Source organism: Mandrillus leucophaeus, unplaced genomic scaffold, assembly GCF_000951045.1.
Source record: "Mandrillus leucophaeus isolate KB7577 unplaced genomic scaffold, Mleu.le_1.0 Scaffold42, whole genome shotgun sequence".
Taxonomy (NCBI): domain Eukaryota; kingdom Metazoa; phylum Chordata; class Mammalia; order Primates; family Cercopithecidae; genus Mandrillus; species Mandrillus leucophaeus.
The window spans coordinates 5,089,759-5,097,656 of record NW_012104476.1 but is presented as its reverse complement, the minus strand read 5'-3'; the positions used below and the strand labels follow the sequence as shown (position 1 = coordinate 5,097,656).

Genomic DNA, 7,898 nt, shown 5'->3' with positions numbered 1-7,898 from the left:
CTGTGTTTTGCATTTTTCTTACCTTTATTGTCAGAAACTCCAGAAAGTCAATCATACTAATTTATCACCATTTGCTTCATTAATTTATACTTTGCTTATATGGAATTTTGCCCAATAGACCTCACTACAATTTCTAACCCATTTTTTGTTTTTTGTTTTGTTTTGTTTTGTTTCTGAGACAGAGTCTTGCTCCATTGTCCAGGCTGGAGTGTAGTGGTGCCATCACAGCTGACCGTAACCTCAACCTCGCAGGCTGAAGCGATCCTCGCACCTCAGCCTTCCAAGTGGCTGAGACTATAGATGCTTGCTACTATGCCCAACTAATACTTGGACTTTTCCTATATGTGGGTTCCAGAGGGCTGAATGTGAAACGTGAGTATGCATGGATTTTGGTATATGCAGAGATGGGGAGCTGGAACTAATCCTCTCTGTATACTGAGGGATGACTGTATATATTTTTACAATTATGCTGTAGGGCACATATTGTTCCATAACCTTGAAAATGATAATTTTAATGAAAATTATTTTTAATTGAGTGGAATAATAATGATAATAAAAGTAGCAGCTGGACAGGTGTGGTGGCTCACACCGGTCATCACAACACTTTGGGAGGCTGAGGTAGGAGGGTGGCTTGAGGCCAAGAGTTTCAGACAGGATTTGGAAACCAAAGGAATCACCATCCCTACAGAAAAATACATGAATTAGCCTAGTGTGGTGGCATGTTCCTGTAGTCTCAGCTACTTGGGAAGCAGCTGTGGGAGGATCACTTGAGCCCAGGGAGGTTGAGACTGTAGTGAGTCATGATCAGGCCTCTGCACTCCTGCCTGGGTGACAGAGTGAGACCCTGTCTCAAAACAACAAAAAAGTAGCAGCTAACATGAACTGACCTTTTACTAGGTGCCTATAAATACCATAATATAATTTCTTATAACTGTTTCTTATTTCACTTAACCACTCTGTCTTCGATTACTCCCAGAATTTCACCGTGTTTATGCAGATGACCTTTTGTTTAGATTGAATTGTCTCCCAAGGTATTTCCAGAAGTGAGATTACTGTGAGTCATGGTGAATGGACATTCTCATTGCCCTTGATGTAAATTGACAAGGTTTTGGGTGCCTCCTGGCTATAATCCCAGCACTTTGGGAGGCTAAGGCAGGAGGATTGCTTGAGGCCAAGAGTTGGAGGAGGCAGTAAGTAAGACCCTGTCTCTATTATTTTAAAAAATTGCCAAGCTTTACCCTGGAAGGCTTAGGTACAATTTAAACACCCCTCATAGTATAAGAAGGAGTCCATTTCACTGCACCTTTGCCAGCACAGGGTATTATAATTTAATAAGTTATTTTTTGTTTGATTATTTTAAATAGATAAAAGACCTCATATTACTTTGTCACATTTCAACATCTTTCCTTAGCTTATTAGCTCTATTTCTTTTCTGTCTGTAAATGGTTGTTGTGGTGGTGGTTTTGTTTGAGGCAGGGTCTTGCTCTGTCCCCCAGGCTTGACTCTAGTGTCATAATCATGACTTACTGCAGCCTTGACCTCCCAGGATCAAACTATCCTTTTGCTTCAGCTTCCTGAGGAGCTGGGACTACAAGTGTGCACCACCACTCCCAGCTAATTTTATTCTTTTTTTGGATAGAGACAGGGTCTCACTGTGTTGTCCAGGCCAGCCTCTAGCTTCTGGCCTCAAGCAGTCCTCCTGTGTTGGCTTCTTAAATTGCTGGAATTTCAGGCATGAGCCACCATGCCTGACCAGGGCTAGTCCTACATTCTCTAGAGTTCTCTTTACTTTGTGCTAGCCAGTCTCTCATTATGTTGTTCCCCTGTTATAATGAATAATTCTCTGTATTAAATTTTACACACTTTAAATTTTTGAGTGGTTTACATCTCCTGATTAGACACTGATATGCTAAGAAGGGTCCCTGGAGATAGACTCACATAGATGGGATTTGGACATGAGTTTGGTTATCCAAGGGACTATACTGAGCTCCTTGCCAGTGGAAAATGGGAGCTGGTGATTTCCAGAAAGTGACCTCACAGTGACTCAAGCTACCACTTACTGTTGATTGTGATGAAATGCCAGCTGAGGCACATGCCTTGGGAGCTAAGTGGTTACTGCACTTGACCGCTATGAAGACTGTTGTGGGAACGGTTCTTTTGGATGTACATCAGCAGGGGTCCCCAACCCCTGAGCCATGGAGCTATAAGGAGCCACACAGCAGGAGGTGAGTGGTGTCGAGTAAGGGAAGCTGCATCTGTATTTACAGCCACTCCCCATTGCTCATATTCCCACCTGAGCTCCGCCTTCTCTCAGATCAGCAGCAGCATTAGATTCTCATAGGAGCATGCATTCTATGTGAACCATGCATGCGAGAGATCTGGGTTGCACTGTCCCTGTGAGAATCTAATACCTGATGATCTGTCACTTTCTCCCTTCAAGCTCAGATGGGACCGTCTTGTTGCAGGAAAACAAGCTTAACATGCCCACTGATTCTATATTATGGTGAGTTCTATGATTATTTCATTATATATGACAATGTAATAATGGAAAAAAGTGCCTAATAAATGTAATGTGCTTGAATCTTTTGGCTCAGCTCCTGCCTCCTGGCAGCCTCTCCAGGTCCAGAACTTTCTCCAGTCGGCCTCTACGGGTCAAGCTCATGGCTCACAATGGCCTATTTAGGCCCATACCCTACCTCATGACAGCCTCCACAGGCCCAGCTCCATCATTACAACGGCCTCTTGAGGCCCAGCTCCTGCCTCCCAGCCTTCTCTCCAGGCCCAGAACTTTCTCAAGTCGACCTCACCAGGCCCAGCTACTGCCTCTCATCAGCCTCCCAAGGGCCAGCTTTTGCTTCACAGCCACCTTCCAAAACTCAGCTCCTGTTTTACAGTGGCCTTTTGAGACCCACCTTCTGTCTCCTGGCGGCCTGTACGGGCCTAGCTCCTGCTGTACAACAGCCTCTTTAGTCCCCCCAGCTCCTGCCTCTGGGCGGCCTATACAGGCCCAAAATGTTCACAAGTCGGCCCCTCAAGGCCCAGCTCCTGCCTTCCGTCAGCCTCTCCAGGCCCAGCTGCTGCCTCCAGGTGGCCTCTACAGGCCAAACTCTTTCTCCTGGCTGTGTCTGGAGGCCCAACTCCTGCCTCACAACAACCTCTTTTGGCTCAGCTCCTGCCCAGCTCCTGGTGGCCTTTGTAGGCCCAAAACTGCCTCAGGTCAAGTTCTCCAGACCCACTTCTGCCTCCCAATGGCTTGGACAGGCCCAGCTCCTGTGTGACAATGGCCTCTCCAGGCCCAGCTCTTGCCTCCCAGCGGACTCTCCAGGCCCAGCTTTTGCCTCACAGAGGTCTTCCCCGAACAAGTTTCTACCTGCCTCCTGGCAGCCTCTACAGGCCCAGGTCCTGCCTCACACTAACCTCATTATGCCCAGCTCGTGCCTCATGGCAGCATCCTTAGGCCCAGCTCCTGCGCCCAACAGGCTGTCCAGGCCCAAAACTTCCTCAAGTCCCCTCTTCAGGCATAGCTCCTGCCTAACACTGGCCTCTTTAGGCACAGCTCTTGCTTCTCAGTGGCCTCGCCAGGCCCAGCACCTGCATCCCGGTGGCTTCTCCAGACCAAGAATTTTCTCAAGTCTGCCATTCCAGCCCGAACTCCTGCCTCCCATCGGCCTCTACAGGTCCAACCTCTGCCTCACAGCAGACTCTCTAGGCCCAGCATCTGCCTCACCACAGCCCCCCAGGCCAAGCTCCTGCCTTTCGGCAGCTTCTACAGGCCTAGCTCCTGCCTCCCAGTGGCCTCTCTAGGCCAAGCTCATGCCTCACGGTGGCCATTCTGGCCCAGCTTTTGCCTTTTGGCAGCCTCTCTAGGCCCAGAACTTCCACAAGTGAGCCTCTCCAGGCCCAGCTCTTCCTCCCGGCTGGATCTCCAGGCCCACCTCCTGCTTCACAACTTCTTTCGGCTCAGCTCCTGCCCGGCTCCTGGAGGTCTCTGTAGGCCCAAAACTTCCTCACATCAAGCTCACCCGCACAAACTTCTGCCTCCTGGTGGCCTGGATAGGCCCAGCTGCTGTGTGACAATGGCCTCTCCAGGCCCAGCTCTTGCTTCACGGAGGTCGTCCCCAGCCAAGTTCCTGCCTGCCTCCCAGCAGCCTCAACAGGCCCAGCTCCTGCCTCACACTGGCATCATTAGGCCCAGTTCATGCCTCACAGTGGCCTCTCCAGGCTGATCTCTTGTCTCACACTGGCCCCTTTAGGCCCAGCTCATGCCTCTTGGCAGCCTCTTCAGGCCCAACTTCTGTGTCCTGGCAGCCTCTCCAGGCCCAGCTCCTGCCTCCTGTCAGCCTCTACAGGCCCAATATCTGCCTCACAGCAGATTCTCCAGGCCCAGCATCTGCCTCACCGTGGCCCCCCAAAGCCAAGCCCCTGCCTTTCAGCAGCCTCTACACACCCAGCTCCAGCCACCCAGTGGCTCTTCAGGCCAAGCTAATACCTCACGAGGGTTTTTCCAGGCCCAACTTTTGTCTCATGGCAACCTTCCCTGGCCAGGTTTCCACCTATTTCCTGGCAGCCTGGACAGGCCCAGGTCCTGCCACACACTGGCCTCTCTACACCCAGCTCATGCCTCACAGTGGCCTCTCCAGGCCCAGCTCCTGTCCCGGGACATCATCTACAGGTCCAAAACTTCCTCAAGTCGGCCTCTCCAGGCCCAGTTGCTGCCTCCTGGCGTCCTTTCCAGGCCTAGCTCTTCCTCCTGGCTGTATCTACAAGCCCAACTCCTGCTTCACAACAACCTTTTATGGCTCAGCTCCTGCCCAGCTCCTGCCAGCCTTTGTAGGCCCAAAACTTCCTCAAGTCAAGCTCTTTAGGCCCACCTTCTGCCTCGCAGTGGCCTGTACAGACCCAACTCTGGCTTGAGAATAGCCTCTGCAGGCCCCGCTCTTGCCTCCTAGCACCCTCTCCAGGCCCAACTCTTGCCTCCTAGTGGCTTCCGTGGGCCAAGTTTCCGCCTGCCTCCCAGCAGCCTCAACAGGCCTAGCTCCTCCCTCACAGAGGCTTGTTTATGCCCAGTCGATGCCTCTGGCAACCTATCCAGGCCCAGCTCCTGCCTCATACTGGCCTCTCTAGGCCAAGGTCCTTTCTCATACTGGCCTGTTTAGGCCCAGCTCATTCCTCTCGTCATCTCTCCAGACCCAGCTTTTGCCTGTTGTTGGCCTCTGCCTCACAGTGCACCTTCCAGGCCCACCTCTTGCCTCACCGTGGCCTCCTGCAGCCAGATTCCTGCCTTTTCGCAGCCTGTATAGGCCTAACTGCTGCCTCCCAATGGCCTTTGTAGGCCACGCTCATGCCTCACAGTGGCCTTTCCAGGCCTAGCTTTTGCTTTTTGGCATCCACTCCAGGCCCAGAACTTCCCCCAGTCAGCCTCTCCAGGCCCAGCTCTTCCTCCCAGCAACCTCTGCAGGTCCAAATCGTCCTCAAGTTGGCCTCTTCTGGCCCAGCTCCTGCCTCCTGGCAGCCTCTGAAGACTCAAATCATCCTCCAGTTGGTTTTTCCAGGCCCAGCTCCTGCCTTTTGGTGGCCTCTCCAGGTGCAAAACTTTCTCCTGTCAGCCTGTCCAGGCCCAGCTCATGCCTCTCAGTGGCCTTCCCAGGCCCTGCTTTTGACTTTTGGTGGCCTCTTCAGGCCCAGAACTTGACCTGAAGTCAGCCTCTCCAGGCCCAGCTCCTGCCTTCTGAAGGCCTGTACAGGCCCAACCTCTGCCTCACAGTGGACTCTCCACGCCCAGCTCTTGCTTCACTGTAGCCTCACTAGTCCAAAACTCTTGCCTTTTGGCAACTTTGACAAGCCCAGCTTCTGCCTTTCAATGGCCTCTTTGGGCCCAGCTCATTCCTTACAATGGCCTTTCCAGGCCCAGTTTTTCCCTTTTGGCAGCCTCTCCAGGCCCAGAACTTCCTCTTTAGGCCCAGTTGCTGCCTCCTGCCATCCTCTCCAGGCCCACCTCTTCCTCACGGCTCTGTCTATAGGCCCAACTCCTGCCTCACAACATCTTTGGACTCAGCTACTGCCCAGCTCCTGGTGGCCTTTATAGGCCCAAAACTTTCTGAAATCAAGCTCTCCAGACCTATTGTCAACCTCGTGGAAGCCTGAACAGGCCCAGCTCCTGCCTGACAATGGCCTCTCCAGGCTTTACTCCTGCCTCACAGTGGGCTTTCCAGGCCTAGCTCTTGCCTCATGGTGGCCTTCTCCGGCCATGTTCCTATCTGACTTCCGGCAGCCTCAACTGGCCCAGCTTCTGCCTTGCACTGGCGTCTCTAGGCCCAGCTCCTTTCTCACGGTGGCCTCACCAGGCCCATCTTCTGCCTCAAATCTACCTCCCAAGACCCAGGTCTTGTCTCATGGTAGTCTCTCTTACACCAGCTCCTGCCTCACAATGGCCTCGTCTGGCCCATCTTCTGCCTCACAGTGACCACTCAAGGCCCATCTTCTGCCTCATGGTGGCCTCTTGTGGTTTTGCTCTTGCCTCACAGTTGCCTCTTGGCAGATCCAGCTTTAAGTCTTTGATGGTCAACAGCATCAAGGAGCCTAAAGCTTCCCTGGACTCTCATTTGTTCACTTCACAGCAGAGTGCCTTAGCAAAAGCCATCTCTTCTTTTAACCTTGAGAGTGGATTTCTGACAAATCGATAGTAAATTCTGCCTGTGTGGTTTCACAATGATTTCTGTTTTATTTAGTGTCCCATGGTTTTTCTTGTCTACTGGGGATGAGGAGGCAATGGGCCTCTGCTTGGGCCCTTTGTCTTTGCCCTGGACATTGTAGCTTCTCACTTCATGTCTTCTTTTTTTATATTTTTTACAGTTTTCTTTTTTTTTTTTTCCTTAGGGTCTTGCTCTGTCACCCAGGCTGGAGTGTAGTCATGTGATTATGGCTCACTGCAGACTTGGCCTCTTGGCCTCAAGTGATCCTCCCAGCTCAGCATTTTGAGTAGCTGAGACTACAGGTTCATTCCAATATGCCTGGTTAATTTCTTATTTTTTCTGAGAGGTTGGTTCTCACTGTGTTGCCCAGGCTGGTCCCAAACTTTTGGACACAAGCAGTCCTTTTGCCTGGGCCTCCCAAAGTGCTGAGATTACAAGCATGAGCCATCATGCCTGGCCTGCCATTTGCTTGTCATGAACTATTAAGAATTTACTTTTTGATTAATATACTATGACTATATACATTTGTAGAGAGAGATTTTACATTTTTCTTGGATACCAATTTTTTTTTTTTTTTTTTTTGAGGCAAGTTACTGCTTTGTCATTTAGGATGGAGTGCAGTGGTGTGATCTCAGCTCACTGCAAACTCTGCTTTCTTGGCTTAAGTGATCCTCTCACATCAGCCTCCTGAGTAGCTGGGACCCCAGGTATGAGCCACCATGCCCAGGTAATTTTTATATTTGTTATAGAGAGGGGGTTCTCACAATATTTCCCAGACTGGTTTCAAACTCCTGGGCTCAAGCAATCCTTCCACCTCAGCCTCCCACAGTGCTGAGATTACAGGTGGGAGCCATCACATCTGGCCTGCCATTTTCTTTTCAATGATCATTAAGAATTCACTTTATGCCAGGCACGGTGGCTCATGCCTGTAATCCCAGCACTTTGGGAGGATGACATAGGTCTATCATGAGGTCAGGAGTTCAAGACCAGCCTGGCCAAAATGGTGAAATCCCGTCACCACTAAAAATAGAAAAATTAATCAGGTGTGGTGTCAGGCGCCTGTAATCCCAGCTACTCAGGAGACTGAGGCAGGAGAATTGCTTGAACCCAGGGGGGCTGAGATGGAGGTGAGCTGAGATCGAGCCACTGCACTCCAGCCTGGGCGACACAGGGAGACTCCATCTCAAAAAAAAAAAAAAAAAAAAA

At 50.9% G+C, this 7,898-nt stretch overlaps 2 pseudogenes across 2 annotated transcripts; both read left to right on the top strand.

The window, feature by feature from the left end:
- The first annotated feature begins 2,406 nt into the window (after positions 1-2,406).
- Positions 2,407-3,278, top strand: LOC105548738 (annotated as a pseudogene). Its single transcript, XR_001007438.1, has 2 exons — positions 2,407-2,932; positions 3,037-3,278. The product of XR_001007438.1 is annotated as a putative uncharacterized protein encoded by LINC00174 (transcript).
- Positions 3,279-4,076: 798 nt separating this feature from the next.
- LOC105548737 lies at positions 4,077-5,086 on the top strand (annotated as a pseudogene). Its single transcript, XR_001007437.1, has one exon. The product of XR_001007437.1 is annotated as a putative uncharacterized protein encoded by LINC00174 (transcript).
- Positions 5,087-7,898: the final 2,812 nt, after the last annotated feature.